A 23,397-nucleotide genomic window follows, 5' to 3' on the forward strand; every position below is an offset into this window, starting at 1 on the left:
TTTAATTAAAAGTTACACAAACAAGGCAGAAAATCTGTTCCCAGAATGCAGCCACTGGGAGCTCACTTTAAAATGAGCAGAAAGGTAGTACTGCTGCATCTAAAATAAATGTGGGACATAGTGATCTTACAGAATTTGAAGGATGAATGGAAAATGTGACTAAACCTTTCCTGGTTTACCTGATGGACAAGAGACTAACGTATATTCTGTTGATTACAGTGCTAAATTCATTGAGGACAGCACAGATGTGTGAGTCATAATTGTCTACATGCTGCAAGCTTGTGCTTTAAAGCCAGTCTCCTAATCCCCTTGCTGCTGCATTTCCTCACATCAATATTTAGGAGGTTTTAATGACTCCTGGCTAACAGCTTTTTGTACCAAGGAAAAGCAGGCTTTCAGGAAAATACTGCACACAGATGAGTGGCCACACTCACCTGGACCTTTCCAATCTGTCTTCAGCCAGGGCATTTATTGTCTTCCATGTTTGTTCACAGTAGAATAGAGTCACTGAAAAATAAATGGGATTTTCATAGAAAACAGCAGCACAAGAATATTGCAAAGTGAACGTGTGTGGTAGTATGGAATGGTTTGGGGGTTTTTTAGTGGTTTTGTTTGTTTGATTGTTTTTTTTTTTAATCTGATAGAATTATACCATAATGGAAATACATTTGAGCAAGGATAAAAAGTAAAGATTACACAAAGCCAAAAAATTTACCTTCAAACTGACATAAGAGAAAAAAAGAGAATTTTTGTTGGACAAACACTTAAAATACTTTTGCTCCAGGTGTTAAAATCAACCTCTTCAGGGAGGTCTTTGTCTTTATTTATTAATATCCCTTCTCAAGATCACTTGTCCCCCAAGAGAGTCATCCCCTACCCACCCACTTCTACTCTTATACACTTCTTCTAGCCACTTTTCCAGTGCTGGTGTCTACATGCATGAAGACTTTGTGCACAAGATCCTCCAGTTATTGATTAATATTGATTGTGTAAGTTACTATTTGAAAAATACGTACTTGTAGAAATGGTACCAGTTTGAAACTGTGCCTAAATGAGACAGAGAAGAGATCAAGAAGGCAGGTTGCAAGGTCATCTATCCCTCAAGAACAGAACTATGTCCTCATTAAGGACAGTATGAATCCCATATTCAATTTTTGCCCAAGTTCTCCTTGAATATTAGATGGAGCGGAGCATCTCTACCAGCTGTTTACAGGCCATGACTAAATGCTTCTTCTCAGCTTTTTGCATAATACTACCTGTCCTGCTTTGAGCTGGCAGGCAGCTAAACACCACACTCATTCCCCCACAGCAGTGGGATGGGAGGAAGAATGAGAGGGTGAAAGTGTGAGCACTAGTGGTTGAGATGACAGTTTAATAGGAAAAGCAAAAGCTGTGCATAAAAACAAAGCAGAACAAGGAATTCATTCCCCACTTCCCATGGGCAGGCAGGTGCTCAGGGAAAAAAATGGCTCCATCACATGTAACCATGACTGGGGAAGACAAATGCCATTATTCCAAACATATCTCCCCTTTCCTTCTTCTTCTCCCAGGCTTACATGCTGAGCATGATGCCATATGGTAAAAGATGTCCCTTTGGTCAGTCAGGGTCAGCTGTCCCTCTGTGGCCCCTCCTAACTCCTTGTGCATCCCAGTGTCCTCACATGTGGGATGGGGTGAGGAGCAGAAAAGGCCTCGGCTCTGTGTGAGGGCTGCTCAGAGATAATGAAGATATTCCTGTGGTAAAATCTGTGCTATTTCCAGCACAAATCCAAACTGTGGCCTCATACTAGATGCTGTGAAAAAAAGTCAACTCCGTCCCAGCCCAAACCAGCACACTTCACAAAGATGAAAGAAAATGAGACAGTAAACCTTTCCTTCCTTTCATCTATTGTTGGAAAGGTACAAATATTACAAACTCTGTTTTTTGAAGGTATTCAGTAATGTTGCACATCCATCTGAGGTTTTGTGGTCAAATATCAGAGCACTTTTATTATGCACCCAGCTCACATCATTAAAAATGCCCATCCTCTTTTTTCTTTCTTGAGAGCTCTGAATTCTTTTCTCCCCCTTCCAGATCTTCCCAATTCAGAGCTCAGCCATGGTTTCTCTCTGATTCCCTGTCCCTAACTCTATGAGTCACTTTCAGAGTCAGCTTCTGCTGCTGCCTGCCTTCCACACATCTCCTCTGCCTCCACACTGATTTACAAACCCAGCCCCAGGATGCCCAGCAGGTCCCAGTCTCCTCATGGAAATTCAGCCCTGTGTTTTTCACACCTCTGCAGTGGGAGTCCTCCCCATGGCACAGTTGCCTCCTTTGTTCCTGCATGAATTGCATTAAAAATGCCTTGCTTTCAGCTTAACAGCACTGAGTAACAGCTCCCAAAGAAGAAAATCCTTTGGTTTAAAGAGGAAGAACAGTATTGACAGTACTGCCTCTGAGGATTCTTATACCACTTTTCCAAATGCAACAAACAAAATGGTGTCAAATTTCAGCATCATTAAAGATGAAGGCTTGCAAGTACCATTATCTTGTGTTTTGCTATAATTTATGGGCTCCATTAGGCTGATGGAAGCTTTCTGACACTTTCTAGGTCTTTCTGACAATGTTTTTTCCCCCCTTTTGTTATGGTGTGCTTGTCTAGAAAAGCAAAGGTTTAAAAAGACTGAATTTATCCCTGTTTTACGTACTGGGAGCTATTGTAAAGCATCTCAAAGAGCTCTTTGTTAACCATTAAATACTATGGAAGAGTGGTCAATTAATTGTAGTGGTGCAAAAACACATGGGAACATTTAGTTATGAGCAGCCTCATAAAGTTACCACTTGTGTAGCCTGTTTGTGTTTTCTCCCAGAAGAGTGTTTGCAAGTATTCCATCTTCTCATAGTCATTGTTTAAATCTATTTGCATATTCACCTTTTGCTCCTTAGTCCATGATCTGAAATTGTAAAGTGAACATGGGGTAACAGTGTTGTTAGAGTGTTACAATATTTACCTATGATGTGCTGGAGTGAAGCTATTTTGTGGAACAAAATTCTGTGTTCATTTGCACAGCCCACTTTATGTATTGCAGAGTGTAAGTCCAACTTGGGCATCTATGTCCCCAGCATAAACACATAGCTCTTATCTCTGTTATACTTCTGAACAACCACCACATTTTTCCCTCCTGCTGGAGGATTGCGAAGCCAAGTATTGGGTTCTTAATTTCCTAGTATAAACATACTTCCCATTTCAGTGTGAAGAGAGAGAAAAAATAGAAGTAAACCTAAATCAGAAGTGGTAAAGGCTTCTGAATCCTGACATATGTAAGGTTTTTTTTTTTTTTACTTACATAGCTGTGCTCCAAGATAGCATTCTGTGGCAAAATGCAATAGCAGTTTATTGTATCACAGGGAAAACCACTACTTAACTGCTCTTCTACCACACTTATTCCTCAAGCTTGCTGATAAACATTATTGTCTAATTGGACATATATCTAATGATTTTATTTCAAAGCATGTTAATGGCTGTCTCAGTGTCAGATAAGCTACAGTCCATGCTACAGCAATAACCATTGTAACACCATTGACCACTGACATCACTGTCTCAGCAAACACTCTTAAGTAAAGAATGATAGCAATATACCAAATCAATATCTGCACCTTGTTCTTTATGGCTGCTTAGATATTGAAAATGCATATTTCTTCTTGTCAGAATCAATACCTTTGATTCCTCTGTACTTTAGCATTATGATTCAAGTTCCCAAGCTGTAAAATGAGTAAAAACCATATAAGCAACATAAAAAAAATTCCAGCAAAGTATGAGTTGGTATCATGTGCCCTTTATCTGCAACTGCACTTAATTCCTGGGAGATTAATTCCAAAGAGTATGTGAAAGGGAGACTCCATCCTCCCTACCACTCATGTATCCTTGACACAGAATGGCTTCTGCTTAATTAAGGGGAGCACTATTTCTTATTTGAGCAAGAGTCAAGGCAGAAAATATGGAGACAAAAAAGAAATGGATATGGATTGGAGAAAGAGAATGAGAATTGTAACAGGAAAAAACCAACCAACGAAACAAACAACGAAACAAACAAAACAAACAAAAAAAAAAGCAAAAAAAAAAAAAACCCCAACGAAACCCAAACCCACAAAAGTAAACTGGGGAGAGAAGTTGGCCAGGGTGCAGTGATAAGTAGATGTCCGGATGGAAGAGGTTCACCAAAGGGACTGATGCAAAAAGGTACTCTGAGTGGAAACAAGATTTCAAACAACCAAAAATGTGAGATACAGTGGAGAAAAGAGCAGGAACAGGATGACTAATGTGAAGACTGAAGTTTAAGCAGACAAAGATTACCTCTACTATGTCCTTATTATCTCCTTGACAGAGGAATTCCTTCTCTAGCAATTGTTCCAAACAGGTCATGTCTATCCTATCCAGGCTACTCCCAATAGATGTGAAATGAGCCTCTTCATGTTGCAGAACATCTGGAATAAGTTCCAGCCTAGCATCTGTTGCAAAGGCTTTGGCACCTACTCACTCACAGGCTTACCTACAAAGCTGTACTTCATGTTCAGCATGCATATGTTCTGCTGAGTGAGCACATCTCTCTCGATTTAGCAGGCCTGCTCAGAGATATATTAAATAAACATTAATGAGAAGTGTTCCTGGCCCTTGCTTCTTCATTGGCAGAGAGATTTTTCTGGTTAAGAAGAACTCCAGGTTCAATCCAGTATAATAAAAAGCATGCAGATATACTGGCCTCCAGTTTGCCTGCCTTTCAGCTTGAGACCTTTTAAGGTGTTTAAGGTTCAGTGCATCTTTATAGGTCACCCAGAATAATAACAGAACCATTTTTCTCTCTGTTACCCTTGGTTCTCAGTGCTTTCTACTGAGGGTGTATATTCAATGCAGATATGTTCTGTGCAGAGGGTCTTGATATGCTATATAAAACATTGATAATAATATGATAATAATGCCTACAATTGGGATCGCTGCTTGTTATCCCATATCTTAATTTAATTCTGATCATTTTTTGTGTCTTGACTATTGAGGCTATGTATTCCTTGGGACAGGAAGAGTGTGCTAGGCTCACTTAGAATTTACTCCATAAAACTATCCAGTGATTCTTTCAGTTACTTTCACTCCCATTTTTGAGCAGAAAATTCTTCTACACTGTTCATAGAATAACTGGATTTTCATAGGAATCATAAAGACTATGTACTTATATCTCTCCTAATATGGTAGATGAGGTTTTCTGGGAGGTGTTCAGAAAGCTGAAGCTGTGCTACAAAACCATACAATAGAAATGGTAAACAAAGGGATAAAGAAATATCCATATATGTATTCTCTAATTAATAATGAAACTCGGGAAAAGCAGAGACAAAGATAAGTTTCTAATGTGGAGAATAAGCCTGCACATAGAGTTTACAATAGCATGAAAAGAATTTTTCAAGTTTTAATGTTTGATTACCCACTTATTCAGGGCAAACTACTTATTATCTGTACAAAACTCTAGTGTTTCCCAATCTTTTTTCTACCCCTGTTCCCAACTCTGCAGTCTACCACCTGATAATACATTCTCCTTTATATCCTTGCTTACCACCTGATAATACATTCTCTTTGATATCCTTGCTTGCAACACTAAGAAGGTATGTATTCAGCCCAGAAGACCACAGGAGAGGAACAAGTATAACTGGCATCTTCCTGCTGGCTTTAGGAGCTCTCAAAACTTGGTCAAAGACTCACCTTCAGAAGAGTTCCCTGATTAGATGCTCTGGTTTGGACTGGTGAAGCCTATGGGTACACTACTGTTCTGGCTTGGGACAGAAGAGTGCTCTTTAAGAAAATTAGCCAGTAGTTACCCCTTACCTTGTATTGGTTCTGTTCACAGTGTAGTTTTCATAGGCCCAGAGCAATCTAAAATTGAAAGACCCTCTCCAAGTGCTTTACCAAACAATTCCCTTTTCCTAAAGTGGGATGAAGATCCAAAACAATATGTTGATCACACTGAGCTAAATTACTCCAGAGTATACAGAAAATTCAACTATTAAAACTCATGCAGCATTCATGCAATGAATTTCAGCCATTGTTCATGTGCCTTCATGTTTACTGAGGAATTACAGCCTTCATGCTCCTTTCTCACCTATCCATCCATCTTCTGTTTCAAAATACTTTCTCATTTTTGCCTAACATATCTTCTTTTGCCATGCCCTACCAAATCTTAAATCACTTTCAATTTCCAGCAGTAGTAGTACTACTACTATCTTCCTCCATTTTCTGTTATCTGCTTCAATGGGGTATCAAAACTGGAATGAATATGACAAAAAATAATTAGGGACAGGTTGTTAATTCAGGTGGTATTTGGATAGAGAAAAATTACTGCAAGAGCCATGAGAAAGTCCATCTAATTCAGAAAAAAAAAAAGGTATATAAGGGATAAAATCATCAGAAAGCAACCTTAAGGCAACTCTCTGAGAGTAGAAGTGTGGATGCCTAAAAATGATAGTGATACTGACCAGTAAATAACACCCCTGAAACCCTGTGTCTCTGAACTGGGCACTTGTGTGGACACCCTTATTCCCAGAACCACCAGAGACTCAGAGACTGCACCAACTTTTTCACTCCAAGTAAATAAGAAAAGATTAGATAGGTGTCTGTACAAATTACTTAGCTATACTTCATCTGCTAAAATGTAGAAAGTAGATTATGATACATTTTGAGAATCCCTCTGTATGTCCATAACTGTGCTACCTGAGTCAGTACTTCTGGTACTCGGGTCATATTAAAATTCCCAAGCATGATTGCTTTGGAAAACAAATTACTATTTAAATCTGAAATTTGGTAGGTAAACTAACAGGAAAATAAGAAATATTAAACCAATGCATTGCTGTTGATAGATAAATGGTATCTTTCTCAGTTTCTGTTTAGCAGGTTTCCTTTTCATGTGTCTTTAAAATAAATGGATGAGTAGATATAACAGATGAGACAAGTAATGCCTTTTTTTATGTGTGGTTTAGATTGTGAAATTCTTAACTCTACCTATTCAATTAAAACCCCACACATAAAAACTTTTCAACACATATTCTTTTGTCTTTCACTTCCTAAGAAAAAAAGAGAAGAGCAATAAACATTGGATGATTTTTATTTTGCTCTCCTTTGTGCCCCTTCAGACTCTTACCATAATCTGGATAGTCTCCATTGCCAATACAGATGTGTTGTGTTACGGGAAAAATTAAGGTTCAATAGACATTCAAGAACTCCATAAACAGCAAAACACATAAGCAGTGAAGATGAGCACATCTGTGAGACTACTTACTTTATTGAATTAAATTCTGTACATGTATGCAATATTTGTTCTGAGTTGATATGGAATAAATAAAACCAGACCTGACTCTTTGATACAGACTACTGAGCTCATTCCATTTTATGACAAAATAACACTTGGATGAAAACTTCTCTTGTTTTCCCATCAGAACAGTGTTGCAGTAGACTGTGGAGTCAAAAGTATATTTTCTTCTCACATCACTACTTCTTCCAAATGCTTTTTCTCTGAGTGAATATACGCTGCCTTCAGAACAAATGGTCAAGAGCATTTAGCGTGAGAAAAGTGGCATATTTTGCCAGCAATTATCTATTTGTAACTAGCAGTTTAGAGAGTTTTTTTTTCCCCTGAACCACTATCTGTGTCTGTTTAAGTGACTTGGTTGGTAGAAGGTTTCTGAAAAATGTTGTGTTGTTTTTAGTAATTTGACATTTGCAAAGAAGCCATTATTTAGTTCCCCAAATGATTTCTTGCTATTTGACATTTTAGGAGCTGAAATTCCATTTGCATGCAACCTTTTGCATAATTAATATACTAAAAATGATTATTTGAAAGAGGAGTAAAACTCTCTTCCCATACCATGACTGTGTAGTTGAGGTCATAATTATCGTTCAGCTATTATTTATCCTCTATTCAATTTCACAACTCCTTACACAACGAGTCCCAGTTCCAGAAAAAGACCTTTTGCTGTTTCTCTTTCTTTATCTGGTCTGAGCCTCTGATCTGCTTCCAGTGTCAGTTTTGCTAAATGAGTTGTTTCAATTGCTGCAGCCATAAAAATTGAAGGCACGTGCAGAATGTTCTTACCACAGATCAATCACTGTAGATTTCAGGTCTAGTGCCTGTTTAGGCACTGCATATCTGTTTCTGAAGAAGAATCATCATTTAATTCCACTTTGGCACTTGGATCCTAATTTCAGTAATGACAATGAGTGCTGTACTTGATGCCCAAGGCCAATATGGAGAGATGGGCATAACATATGAAAGCGTAACACTACTAGAGATATTATCATTTTGCCAAAAGAGTTAAAATATCTGTATATGTAGCTATTATATATTATTTAAAACAATGGGGAAAATATTAATTCAGAGAAAAAAGCTTATTAAAATTAGAGGTACTAATCAGATTCATGTGGTGTATATTGTATTTAGGCTTCTGGAAAACTTGGGTACATTTTGAAGGGCTGTTTAATCAGCACTGTGTAGCCACACCTTAATCTGTGATAAGTAGTTTAGCAAATATTAGCTAAAGCTTAGTGTTGAGCCTTTGTTATAGAATGTTTATCTAGGCAGAACTAAGTATAAACATCTCCCATGCAGAACAGTGTCTCACCCAAAGAAAATGACTCAGGGACAGGGCAAAGGATAAAGCAAAGATTGTTTTAAAGGATTTGTAGTACCACTGATATTCTGATCTTTACTTGTAGGTGACTAGGTTGCATTGTAGGGCTCTGTTCTATACCAACAAACAAACAAAGAAAATTTTAAAAAAATCACAATTCATAATATTGAAGTATGTAACAGCCTGTGAGTAGTAATTATTCATTGATTGCATTTTTTGTCTGTGCAAAACAATCTAGGAAAATATTTTGATGATTCAGAACTGGGGAAGTCATGGCATAAATGGAATCTGAAGAGAAGATAAGCAATTCTGTTAAATTGAAAGAGACAGAAGTAATTTGAACTTTCAGTTTAAAAATAAATAGGTAAAGGGGACATCCATAAAGACAAGAAAGCAAATATCCTGCATTTCTAAATTCCATTATGCTTTTCTAAAATAAAGGTTCTTTTAAAAACAGAAACTTTTCTTTTAAACTCATGTCTGATTTTTCCTTACATTTATTTCCAAAGTGTTAAAAAGGCTGCTTCCAGAAAAGCCCAGGGCTTGCACTGAAACTGTGGTCTTCTGTGAGATGCTTGAATGCCCCAGGAATGGGAATGTTGCAGAAGATATTTCACAAGACCAATGCCATTTCATTTCAATTTCTTGCACCCTTGGTTTGCTGTTGGCTATCAGCCATCACTGTCAGAAGTGGCGCTTAGAGCCCCAGAAAACAAAATATAAAAGAATATAGGGAATCAGGAATACTACTGAAAGCATAAAATGAATCAGATTTTTAAAGATGAGAAGAAAGAATAGGTACAAGGGGTTATTAACAGAGTTAGAAAAATGAAGGCAGAGCTAGAGAAAAGAGTAAAGGAAAGTGAAAAACTGATGAGAAGGAACGTTAAGAAAGTGAATGCATTAAAGATCTTTTCTGTCTGTTAGTCTACAGCCAAAAGATTACCTTGGATTTATATAGCTAACAATGGCTTGGAGAAGAATGAGAAGAAAACAGGTTGGAAATATCAGTATTTGATTATTTGAAATAGACATAAACAAATGAAATTCAGCTTCTGATACACTGAGGAGTTGGTCTAGGAGAAGCAGTCAGCTAACTCTGAGAGCTGTGGAGTGGGTGAAAGAGGTTCTGGAAGATTAGATACAGTGAAAGGAGTTTTTTTGTTTGGTTTTTCTTTGGGTGGTGTACACCATGAGCTGTCACCATATGATTAAGAGAATCTGAATCTAATTCCCAAAAGCTGTTGAAACTGATAACAGTTTTTGAACCAACTAGGAATTAACACTCTGAAAAATATCAACATGGCCTTGTCAATAATGAGTTACTTCAGAATAAGCTAGCTCCTCTCGTACATGAAACTCTATCTTACAATTTAAAATCTTCCTTGGTGCTGTTAAAATGAAGTTAAGGAAAAAAACATACAACACAAATGTGAAGAATTGAAGGACAGGTACTGCTTACTGGAAAGCTGTATTCATGATTTCTCATCAACTTGGAAGAGATGTATTGTGCAAGGTATCACTACAGCTTTTCTTCAGATGTGAATCTAGTCAGTGTATTCATAAATATTTTGGCAGAATAAATGTGATATTTGGTATTTACCACATTAGAAAGCAGTTTCAAGTAGTTTGGAGGAAAGGTTCATAATTGAAGATGGCAGTGATGGGTCAAGAAAGCAGCCTGAAATCAGGTTAAAACCAAGAACTATGCATTCAGTATAGTGCATTCTATCAGGGTGATGCAAGTGAGACTTCCACCTTCCACAAACAAACCCTCCCAGTGTCCAGGAGCAGCAAAGGCCAGCTGTTCCTTCAGGGAATGAAAATAAGGTCATCAGAGCAGAGCCATTCCAGCCAGTGCCCAGTGCCACAGCATCCATTAATGAAAGTGATGAATGAAAGTATAGCTGCCACATTCAGCCCAGATCCTCAGGCAGGTGTCTGGTGGTGAGACAGGACCAAGGTCAAGCCAAAATGTCAATCTGCAGCTGGGTGGCAGTAACCATGGCCAGGTACCAGCACCAGCAAGGTGCCACCTCCTATAGGTCTGGCCTCAAGGGACAGACTTATTTAGCTGCTGTAGGGTATCAGTGGGCTGAATCAGGACATGTGGAGCAGACAGGGAACTGAGACAGGGATGTAGCAGTGTGGCACAGCATGGCATAAGAAATGTGGAGCTGGATGGGATTTCCAGGCTCCATGTGAGAGCTCAGGCACCAGCAGTGGACTTGAGGCACCAGGTGCTCTCCATGGACCTGAGCTGCTTTGATGAAAAGAAGTTTTGGAGGGGATAGAGAACATGACTTTTTCAGTTACTAGGGGTAGTATTTTTTCACATTTACCCAATGTTGCAAAGCAAAATGCATGAGACTCGTCCATTCTGTAATAAAATATGCTTGAGCTCCTGCAATAAAACAGCTCAGGTCCAAGTCTTTTTAAGAATTTCTATCATACATGTATTTGTGATTTCATCATTTGTGATTTCAATAACCTACTAAATCTGAGAAGACTTTCCTTTAGAGGGGGTCAGGATTAGATGAAATTCTGGTTTTGGTAGTTACTTGAAAGCCAGCAGTATTCTAAAAAATGTAAATGAGAGTTTCTAGTCTTCTTGTGAAGAACAGCTCACAGCAGTGACACACCTGAGCCTACCTGGTGGCTGAGGGCAGTTGCCCAAAATTAGACTCCATTTCAAGGTACACAGTTGATCAGTCTCTTCTTCTCATACTTCTGAGGGACCACAAGGCAGGATGGGATAGAAAAAGGAATATGGACTTGGACCTTCCCCTTCAGAGACCTGGCCACTCTCTGCTTCTGCAGCTTTCTTTTTGTGTTAGCCTCTCACTCAGGTGAAAGCACAGAGAACATGCTCCCCTTTTTTTTTTTTTTTTTTTTTTTTTTTTTTTTAATTTGTTTCGTCTGTACTAAGAGTTTTAGGACAAGAAGTAAGACCATTAAGCTCCATTTTGAATGTGGCTGTGCCAAAGTAAAAATTCTGTAACCATCTTGGTTCAGGCTAAGGAGCATTTTAGTTACATAACAAATATACAGTGTGCCAAAAAATAGCACGCAGTCATGTGGAGCTTCCTTTTGCCTGTTGATAATTTAAAAGACTGACACTAATGAGGTCCCTTGATAAGCAAAGGCAGAACTAAAAGCATCCTAACTTCAAAAGGATTTTGTTCCTCAAATATTAAAGTGATGCAGAGGAGAGAAAGGACTCATAGTTGTGGAATCCCATGGGTTAAGTCAGACTGCTTGAAGATTAAAAAACATATCTGGCCCTGTATCTCAGATATATCAATGATGGAAAATCTGTTCAGAGATTATTGTCCCAGTTTCTGTACAGTTTCTAAGGGAACTTCCCACAGGGGACTGTGTGGCTGAAATTTGTTAAGGCCAGACATTCCTGAAGATCATGAGAATAATATGTATGACTTTGTGGGCATCAGGCAGGAGTTTTTCCCACATGTAAACCATAATGAGAAAAAAGAAAAAAACATCAGTAATGCTTCAGTAAGGATTGCAGGGACTATGATAATATCCTAAAAATAAAGCCATAGGAAGATTTAAAATGCTAAACCAAAGTAAAATTGGATATATTGGATATTGAATATTGGTTAATATAAAAAAGCAGAGAAAAATAGAGTGATTTCCAAGGTGAGATTTTACTGCCCTAAAATTACTGCCTGTTTCTCACTGTCTATCTAAATTTTTGCCAGGCTATGGCTACTCAAACGTTTAATATCAAAAAATCCTGGCTGCATTTGGGTGTCTGATCCTGGGGACAAGCCCTTCTCTGCAGGTACATCACTCATTCAGGTTACCTAAACCAGGTGACTTAGTGTTCTAGGGGAAGGTTTACAGGTCCCAAAAGGCTGACTTGGCTCCATGCTGCAACTTACCACACAGTTGGACATTACCAGAAATTGATCATCGGGCCACACCTCTTTCCTAAATAGGTTTATAATCTGTCATAGAGCCAGCAGGGACTGGCCTTTAACTTCTATGCAAGTAGAATAAGGAGGCTGCTAAGTTTATGAAAATACACTTTTGCAGTTTTGGAAAAAAACCCCCAAACTTATATTTGCTGGATAATATAATAGAGAAGAAATCGTGTTCTGAAGGAAGATCCCAATTCAAAATTGGAATTTTGGAAAGTTTGCCTCTGCAGATCATCTGTTCAAAGCATAAGCAATTTGGAGAAAAACAAATTCTAATTCTAGGGAAAATGGAACTATTTTCTTGAATCTTGAGTATGTCCCTTGCCTTCTCTATGAAGCTTCTCAAATTCACTTCAGTATGCAAATCTTTGTTGACATGTGTTGTGCAGACATTTTATGAAGCTGACCAGTGTCTTACTCAAATTAGAAGGAAATTTCTGCTTTCCTGAAGATGAATCAGAACACATTTTTGATAGGTATATAAAAAAAATTTAAAATGTAAAAAAGAACCCTCCAATATTAACTATTTTCCTGGTAATTAGAGGCAGATCTGGTTAGCTCTGATGTCCTAAATTTAGTTACCACATCAAAGGGACTTGAGGGGTGTTAGCAATAGATCTTGAAATGTTTTTTGATATTTATTTTCTTATAAAATACAGACCAGTTAGCTACAATTTTCTAATAGTCCTTCTGCTATTAAAATAATTCTCAAATGACTTTGTCCTTAGAACTTTTTCATTCTTGCTCACATAAAACTCTTATAGTTGAAAGTCCTGCAGATGACTGAACATGAAATGAGCAAAAATGAAGGGTTTGCACACCTACTTCTCCAATGCCTTTCTTGGGAGGCCAGACTGCAGAGGAAGTGGCTGCAGCCAGCCTTCTCCCAGGCAATTAGTGACAGGGTAAGAGGACAGTCTTAGTCTGCCCCAGGGGAGGTTTGGGAATTTCTTCACATAAAGGGTGATTGGATGTTGGAATGGGCTGCCCAGGGAGGTGTTGGAGTCCCTGTCCCTGGATGTGTTTAACCAAGGACTGGATGTGGCACTCAGTGCCATGGTCTGGTTGCCATGGGGATGTTGGGTCATAGGTTTGACTCGATGATCCCAGATGCCCTTTCCAGCCCAAACAATTCTGCCACCCTATGGCTAAAATGTCTCTAAATATGCTACCCTTTTTATGAGAACACAATGATTATATGCTGCATGACTGGCCATAATGTTTAAAGGCATCAAAAAGTGAAAACCTCATGTGTTGCAGAGAGATGATGAGAGATAATGCTCTGAAAGGAAACTATTTTTCTTGCTTTGTAATTAGTTGTCAAAACCAGTGCACAGTTTTATGACATAGATTTGAGGAATTATTGTCCACAATTTTTAGGTTCCCTTTTCTACAATTACCTATTTTAATTTGTAAAGGAAGCAAGTAGAATCCAGAGTCTTAAAGTTTAGCATAAATGGGTAGGATTTTCACTACTTGGAAAGTGGTAAATGCCTTTTTCAGGATCAAAGTTTCCTTGCAGTTTGTAAAATCTCAATATGAGATTGATATGAAACAAAGAATTTAATTTCCAAGAATGTACGTTGTAAACAATATGAACAAAGAAAATGTGTATCTAAGTGACCAAAGAGCTTGTGTGTAGTGATAGATTTAGCTCTCATATTGATAAAAAATTTGATTAGGGAGAAGTATAATCACAGGATGAGAAAAATGGGGCATCAATTCCATTAGAATTAGAAATGGTATGAATAATTGAAAATTATTATTAAAATTTATTATATCACTCAATCAAAGGAAATTCACTTCTCCTGACTTTTGTTCCATCTCTTCCTTCTGTATAAATAGAGGATTAGGATTCCAGATAAAGAAACAGGCATGAACATACTCACAGGAATAGCAATAAACTCATACAGTATTCAGCAAATTGAGACAACCCCTGTTCAGCACAGCAAGAGCTTTTATTATATAGTCAATATTGGCAGGTAGACATGAAATGCCTTCCAAAGGACATGGACCACACCTCAAATGGGCTTCAGAGAGGTCTTCCTCTGCACCCCTCACATCTGCACCTGTGTGCTTGCCTTCTGACAAGAAAAGAAGGGAAACAGAACTCCATGTAAGTAAAGGAGGCCTTTTTATTTTGACTTGGTATTCATTCTTGCAAAAGTCCATGTAAATTCTTGCTGGAATGTTTCTGCTTCCAGAGGAGGCAAGCAGGGCTTTTTGTTTTTCACACTGAATTGTGATCATATTGTGACCTTTTTAAGACATCACATGATGCAGCTACAGAATCTTTCTCTCTGAAATACTTGATGTATTGCACAAACCAGAATACTACTTTCTTTAATCACTGATATTGTATTTAAAAATAAATTAAACTGTAGCTATACCTACCCTAAAAATTGGAAGGGGTGCACAGTTTTTTAAAAAAACCTATTTTCAATAAACAAAAGGAGAAATAAACAGCTGTTTACTATCCCCCTTTGCATTTTGAAGTCAAGCATTTAGTTTTATAATAATTTCTTTTATTTCTACATTTTTTAAAATAGTTTTCTTTCTAAAAGCCTTTGTGAATTTATGTTAAAAAAATTCTATTTACTTTTAATTATGCAATGAGGCCAAAACCTGACTAACTTTCCAGAAAAAAATCTCATTTAGCCTTAGTGTTAAACATTGTGTATTCACCAGAAGAGAAGTGCAATACCTTGATTTTTTGAAACGTGTTATTTGCTTAAGGGAGGAGAGCAAACTGCTTCACAAATGTGCTCATTAATAATGCAATAATAAGATTCATATACTATAAAAATATATAAAAATATTTAACATAACTATTTCTGTCTTTATAGAAAATCTTGTTGTGGGCATTAAACCTGACTTTCACCCTCTCTACATCTCCCCCAGTTTCTTAAGGATCAGGCTTAGATAGTGGGAATTGAAAGAAAAGAGACATTGAAAAATAGATTTGTTACGCCTGGGATAGTGGAAGGGAACTAATTTGTGAAATCACTGTCTGAACTGAATTTATGGCCTCCTCCTCTGCTACTTGCATTAGGCCCTCTAGTTTATAAGCCATCACCTCTAAAAGTTACAATCTAATAATAATAGTAATGACACTAGTACTAGCACTATGAGCTTCAATGATGTTCCCTTTGTGTTAGGTATTGCAGACACACAATCGAAAAATAGCTGCTATTATTTTTCCTCTTTCACATCAATAGTCACAACACATTTAAGAAAATATCCAGTGCTCTCCTGAGACAGGGTCTGCTGCTGGAGTGAGGCTTAGAGCACCCTGACTATATCTGAGCCACTCTTTACTTGCACCCTGCTCTTTCCCCTGTCCCCTGCTGCTTTGATTGTCCATGTCAGGCACTCCTTGTAGCATGTGCAGGACACATGCCTAGACTTTGTTTGAGAAAGGGGCTGCAGGAAAGGGGAAAAGAGGTTGTAATTTTTGTGGTTCCATCAATGGGGAAGCTGTCAAGGACCGAGTGCAGCTGTGTTTGTTCAAAGGTCCATCCACAGCATCTCATCTCCAGCCCGTGATCCGTGGTGGAGTGAGTACAGGAGCAGACAAGCACACTCCAAATATCACTTTGCTCTTTTAACAATTAATGTCTCTGTATTTCATAGCCACTGGTGGTGCTTCTCTGGTTTTCCCCACTCCAGAAAACATTCAATATCTTTTAAACCTGCAGGGTCACTAAAACCTCATCAGTTCTTGTGGGAAGGAGCGACATATCTTAAAGCCACCCTTTGTGAAGTGTGTGAGGGTTTCTTGGTTATGATTTTAAAAAATTTTGTTCTGAAAGCATTGCACTCAATTTCCTTTGCTGCTTGCTGTTGTTACTGAGACACAGAACAGCTTCCCATGATTGATTGCATAGCTCTAACATATTTTTCCCAAAGTCACTTCTGCAAGTAAAAAAAATAAATCATTTTATTAGCTCTTCATGGAAGAAATCAAAGCAATATTCTGATAATCCTTATCTTTCTATTACTTTTTTTCTCTATACTCTTCCTTGAGCCGTTTGAACTTCACAAGTTTCCTGTTGGCTCACTTTTCTGGTTGTCATGGTCTCTCTGAGTGGGAGCCCTGTTTCTAGGAAATGCAACATTGCTTGCTCTTCTCAACACCTGCTGGCTCAGCATCACCTGCAAGCTTGTTAAGTGTGCACGCTTGTCCTATCAAAGAGACTGTTTATAGAGAAGATCAAAGCTGTTCAGTCACTTTTCCTCCTCTTCTAATGATTTCCAAAGATTCATAAGGTGTTTTCTTTTATCTTTCTCAAATACATAGACATTTAAAATTGTTCAGGTGATCTCTCTGTAGTCTGTGGTGGAATATTAAAATGCTTCCATATGCTGAAGATTTTTCTATTTTATCTATCTCCCAGTTGCAATTTTCATTGTAATAAAGATGGAGGTGAAAGCATGTAAAATGTAAATGTAAAAGCATGTTTCAGCTCCTATATTAGGAAGTGGGCTCATACTCCATACCAGTACTATACTCTCAGTTTTAACATGTGTTATGTTTATTATATCTGTTTTATATGAAGAAAAAGAAAAACTTACTGCATTAGATTGCAAAAATAAAAGGTATTTTGAGCTAAAAAAATATCAAACAATTGAATTAAAATTATTGATGTATATTAAAAAGAAAACTATATTAGAAAATCTTATAAGAAAAAATAATATAATTAAATATTAATAAAATATTGTAAGAAAAAATGTGATAAATTGAGAGATGTGCCTCCTCAAAATATTCTTTGAAGCCCTTTAGTCTTCTTGTGTTCATCCATTTGTTTTATATTATAAAAGGATCTTCTAACTATTGGGCTAAACTCACTGATTGCTACTTAATGTTCAAGAGATATTCCACCAAGGGAATAAATTTCTGGCACAAAGAACTTCTTCCTTTTGTTTGCAGCCCTTATATTTCAGTTTTCTGCCAGTCTGTATCTTGTTAGGCTCAAACCAATTTCTCAAGAAATAGAATAGAAAGGAGATCCTGTTATGTTGCTAAACACATATGACAAAAAATAGATGAATTGAGATGGGTGGCCAGAATTACAGCAATATTCTAGATGAGCTTCTACATAATAGCATTTGAAGTAGAAAACAGGAAATAGTTTGGTGATACATCTTAGTATTTTACTTGTCTCTTCTATAACTTCTTCAAGCTGGTAGTTCACAGTTTGACTAACCACAGACATTTCTTTGTCCTCCAGTCTTACAGCTAGTTTCTGAGGTTTTTGCTGTTGGCTCACCAATAAATGATGGGAAACTTGTACTTTGACATTCAACATATTCTTGCATTTCTATTCATCTATTGTCAAACTCTTGCAATTTGTTTTGTTCCATTTCTCATTTCAAAGTGTTCCTGGTGACTCTTTCTCCTAATCCCTGCTGTCCTGGCAGACCAGAGCAAAGAATTGCTCCTTCCCCTGAGGACCAAGCAGGCAGCTCTGAATGCTCCACTCTCTCATATCCATTCCCTCTTGGTTTTAACTCCTTTTTTCTTTTCTCCTTTGATTTCTTCCCAAATCCAAAGCCCTATCCCATGACTTCCCCAGAAAAAGGTGAAAACAAAGCAAATACTCAAAAATATATCAGGCTTTCTGTGGGCTGCACTGTGCCTAGAATTGGCAGGAAAGCTTTTTCTCGGGGCACAGGAAGTTTAGCCAACATTCATTGTCTCCAGAAGTGTAGGTAGGTTTGTTGTTCTGAGATACCACCAGGAAACAGGCAGAGCAGGGAGGGTGAGCAGTGCCAGAGGGTGGTGGTGGTGCAGGTGGGGTTCTGCTCCCCAGTGAGGTTACAGTCCCCCCACACCTGAGCAGGAGGGGTCATAGCAGGGTGCCACCACAGCAGAGTGATTCATGAGGTGCACTGACTCATCCTCCTCCTCAGTTTGAGGAGGTGCATCCAGGGAAAAGGAGGCAGGGCAGAACACAAATTAATAGGTCTGGAATTAATTCAGAGAAAGAGCCAGAAACAGTGAATAAGATACTTACAACTACAGGTATCAGAGACAAAGCAGTGTACACAACAGCCATATCAGATCCAGGAGTTATTTAAGAAGAAAAAAAACTCAAAAGATGAGAGAATAGGTCTCTTACTCTACTTGATGAGTACATATTTGTTGGCTTCCCTTGCAGAGCTTTGTTCACCAACACCTATGCAGTCTATGCACAGGTGGTTTTGTCTTGTGTTCTTTCATTAATCAACAGATTCAGAATTTGCTGCTTTGTTTTGATGCCTTGAGTTTTAGCTTTTATATTTTTCAGAATCTCTGCTGCCTGGTGTGTAACTCTGAAACCTCATGTTAGGCGTTAGTAAGTTCTCTTCACAGGGTGGTGACAAAGCAATCCCTTCCCGGCTAGAGAATCAAGGACAACTGGTGCCCAAAAAGCACAAACAACAGCCAGGGAAAGGGGGCAAGCCAGGGGGCTGAGACTTCATAGCCTGGGGCTGTGATGGGACAATTGACCCAAATATGTAGATGAACCAAAACTTATAAAAGTGTAAAAACTTTTACACTTTGACTGAGATCCACCTTGGATTTGATTTGGGTGTAGCCCCTTGGGCTCTTGCACTGCCCAAGGTGTGTCCTTTCAATAAACACTTACTTTATTCCTTTTGCTCTGCCTAGTCTCTGCTCCAGGTCAGCTTTTACGGGCATCAGGTTTAGTTCAATTTTTACCAAAATTTACAGCAACCCAGTATTGGTTTTTGCTAGCAGATTCCTTGACAGAAAATTCAAAAGTTCGATTTCAGCTAGTCATCCACAACAAAGTATCTGCAATATCTGTAGTATCTGCAGCCTGTAAAGCATTAGTAATTTAAGCCACATTTTTAACCTACAAAAGCATCACAGCTCAGTCTAGAGCTGAGGGCCTAAGCCTGAGTTTAAATGGAATTCCAAGACCAATGTGCAGATCTTATGTGGGTGAAGATCCCAAGTGAGGCTGGTCAAAGCAATTTAAGCCTATTAGTGCCCTCATGGCCCTGCATTTATGTACCATCTAAAAAATCTGAAATTCTTCAAACAACCAACTCAAAACATTATTGGCAAGTTTTAATTTTCTGCTCATTTTACCATTGCCTTTAATGTTCTCTTCTTATGAGAATTTCTTCCTGAATTTTCAGCACTATCCATCTGTCTAAAATGAAGAATTAATCTGCATATATTCTGGAGCAAATGCTGGCTGAGGTCACCACCCACTTCTTGGTTTTACATGTGATGTATGTATTCCAAAGGATGCTGTAGCATGGGATTCCAAACCACAGTCAACTGAGGTAGCCAAGAGAGTTTTAGTAAACCTTGCAGCTCAGTCAGCTGCAAATACACATGGTCTTGAAAGATCTGCCTCTGATTTCATTTTGATCTGGTCAGAGGCTAGACACTTCCCAAACAGAAGCAATGTAGGTATAATGAGCTGGGAGTAATGGCAAAGCAATTTATCTGCATGATAACTAGTCTGAAAGCAACATTTTTGCTGAAAGTATTCCCTCCTCTAGAAGATGCTGATATTAGATTTTCCAATCTAGTAAATAAAGGAAGACAAGGTGCTCATTAAAAGCAGTGCTCCTTTCACCTTGGCCATATGCTGTTTATAAGGAGCTGTAGTGTATTATTATGCCAGTGACAGCAGTAAATCCTTGGAGAAATGTTCCTGTGAAAATACGGTACACATATGTCTGCAAGAGTGACAATCACTGCAGTGATTAACATAGAGATACCCTTATGCTAATCCCTCAGTACCGTTTTTATTGCATCAGTCTGCCTCCAACTCTGGATAAACTTTGCTTATATTTGCCTGAAAGAAAATAAATAAACCCAATAATGTCTTAAAAAATAAATGTTCCATTTCTAAAAGGAAGAAAGTCAGGAGGGTGCTGTGATTTCAGCTTTATCAGACAGCTGATGGAATAATTTCTGCATGGATGTAGGATCCACGTGCAGAGTACAGCTCAGTGAGCAATACCTTAGCATGGCAGATTATTTACATTGTTTGGCTCAGCATCAGCTGAGAATTGTGATTCAGCTGGCTGGCCAATTGGAGTAAGCATATTTCTGAATGGCCAGGTCACACCTTCCAGACCATCAGCATGTCGAAACACTTACCTGTTTTCCATTTCCTGCTGCTCCAGGAAGAGCATATGCAGGATCTTGTATCTGTGCAGGTTTTGCAGGCAAGTGAGCCTGTCAGTCCATACAACACTATGTAAAAAAGCCTTTTTCTGGTTATTTGGATAGGGAAAAGGGACAGCAGATTTTGGGGGGAAGGGAAAAAGGAAAACACACTATAGTAAAAAAGATGGTGCTGCTGACTGTGGAGAAATTGAACATGTTTAAAAGTTCCCCCTCTCATTCTATTTGACACATGTGGGCTAAATTCATGCAGTTGTCCCTTCATTAGCTATAGACGTGTGACAAACAAAGGATTATTTCAGAGTAAAATAATTTCAATTTTTAGATAAAATGAGGAAACAGAATACATCTTATCCTGCCTTTCTGAGAAATTTCAGCTTTTCCACTTATAATATTAGAAGATCATTTCCCTTAATAATTGCAAATCTTTCATATTTCGTATTCATAAACTCTTTCTTCTTGTATAGAAAGCAGTTTTGTTATATTAAAATGGTAGAGAAATCATAATTTTGCCAATCTTTAAATGTTAAAATGTATGCATAGTTATAAATATGGCTGCTAGAGACCTGGTTTAATGTGGTGATTTTTACAATCCAGCTCAGCTGTTCTTAATACATTCAGTGATACTTTAAGCAATCAGCTTTACATGGCCTACAATATTCTTGTGCATGGAGAAGATTACTATTTTAGAGCTTGCAAAAGCAATAGCTGGTAAGAAGATGTCACAGAATCATAGAGTCATAGGATGGTTTGGGTTGGAAGGCACCTTTAAGTTCACAGGGACACTTTCACTAGATCAGGTTACTCAGAGTCCCATCCATCCTGGCCTTGAACACTTCAGGGCATTCACAGCTCCTCTGTGCCTCGCCCCCCAGAGTAAAGAATTTCTTCCCAGTTACTAATCTAAACCTACCCTCTTTCAGCTTGAAGCCATTGCCCATTTTCCTAACACTGCATGTCCCTGTAAAAAGTCCCTCTCCAGCTTTCTTGCTGGCCACATTTAGATACTGGGAGATGTTCTAAGGTCTCCCCTGTGCCTTCCCTTCTCTGGGCTGCAGAGCCCCAGCTCTCTCAGCCTGTGCTGACAGGAGAGTTCTCCAGCTCTCTGATATCCTCATGGCCCTCCTCTGGACTTGCTCCACCAGTTCCATGTCCTCGTGTTGGGGGCCTGAGGTCTGGACACAGCACTCCAGGTGGGGTCTCACAGGAGGGGAGATATCCTCTAGCTGCCCTCTCCTACAGTTTTCATTTCCTCAGCACTTGAATATACACCTTGCCCTGTCTGTATTTGGCATAATGGATGGCAGAAACCCCTGTCAGGACAGAGAAGATGGGAATGTGTATGTAGGTGTAGACAAAAGAAGCAGTATAGAAATGAAGAAAATGTAATGATGAATGTGGTTAAGCACTGGGCCAGACTGACCAGAAAGTTGATGGAATCTGCCCTCAGAAGTTTTCAAGAATGAGCAGGGCAAGGTCCCAAACAAGCTGATGTAACTTAGGAGGTCAGCTTGCTTGGTGACAGTCAGATTCATGGTCTCTGGAGGTCACTTCCAGCCTAAAAGTCTCCTGTGGTTTTTTTGCATCAGCATTACAAAAGTAACCTTCTGCAGAAGTAAACTATGTTCTTCAGCAGGCTATCTAGCTGCTTGTTTTATCTCACTACCTCCTAATGTGGTTCCTAAGTTATGTCAAATTAGCAAAATTAGCATCCCTTTGCACACAGAATTAGGCTTGTTCATATGCCATAATTATTTTCACTTCCCACCTTGAAATCTAGCAGACACCTCAATGATTAGATGTTATCACTGTGTTTTCAGTGTCTGGCTGTGCTTTTGAACGTCTTTGTTTCAAGGACAAGATACTGACTTCTTGTTTGTGGAACACTGCACAAGCATGTAGCTTAGTCTAGGGGCATTTCCAGTGAGTCAGGTTAATGGGAAACAGGAAAGAAAGCAATTTCCTCTTGCTCCTTGGCTGTCACCCATTTTTCTTTATCTCCTCCCTCTCCACATTTTGTGTCATCTGCAGGCTTAAAAACAACCCCTAAGCTCTTTGTTCTCTCTTTTCCAAGAAATTCTTAACCCTTATTTCTTTTCTGGAGCTCACTGTTTTACTCTGCAAGCTACACTTCCCAGAGGCAGCAGGAAAAAATGAAAAAAGTTTTACAATGATGATGAAATTAGTTATAAAGGAATAGATCCTACTTAATTCATCCAGAAATTTCCTTGGGCAGCAGTAATGTCAGCTATAATATGCAGCCATCTCCCAGAATCTTGCATTTTAATTTTTTTGGTGCTTGTTTTTTACTGAAAGACTGTGGATGGGTTTTTTTTCTACAATATATTTCTGTGTGCTTACTCTCAGTCTACTGCAATCTATGCAATTTTTGAAACTACCCACATTCTATAGACAATTGGGCTAATCAGAGATTCAGATGAAAGGACTAATCTTGACAGTATGAATAAGGTTTCCTTCAACTACTAGATGCAAATGATAATTCATGGGAGTCAGAAGCCCAAAGTCAGAGTGTTTTCCTAACTGAGAGTGTTTTTCACTATGATGATAAGTTCCACCAAGTATTTTTGTAGTGTGCAGTTATATATGACAACTGCATCATTGACATAAATGATGTCTTTAAGCTGTACAGA

Source organism: Oenanthe melanoleuca, chromosome 2 (assembly GCF_029582105.1).
Source record: "Oenanthe melanoleuca isolate GR-GAL-2019-014 chromosome 2, OMel1.0, whole genome shotgun sequence".
NCBI classification, from domain to species: domain Eukaryota; kingdom Metazoa; phylum Chordata; class Aves; order Passeriformes; family Muscicapidae; genus Oenanthe; species Oenanthe melanoleuca.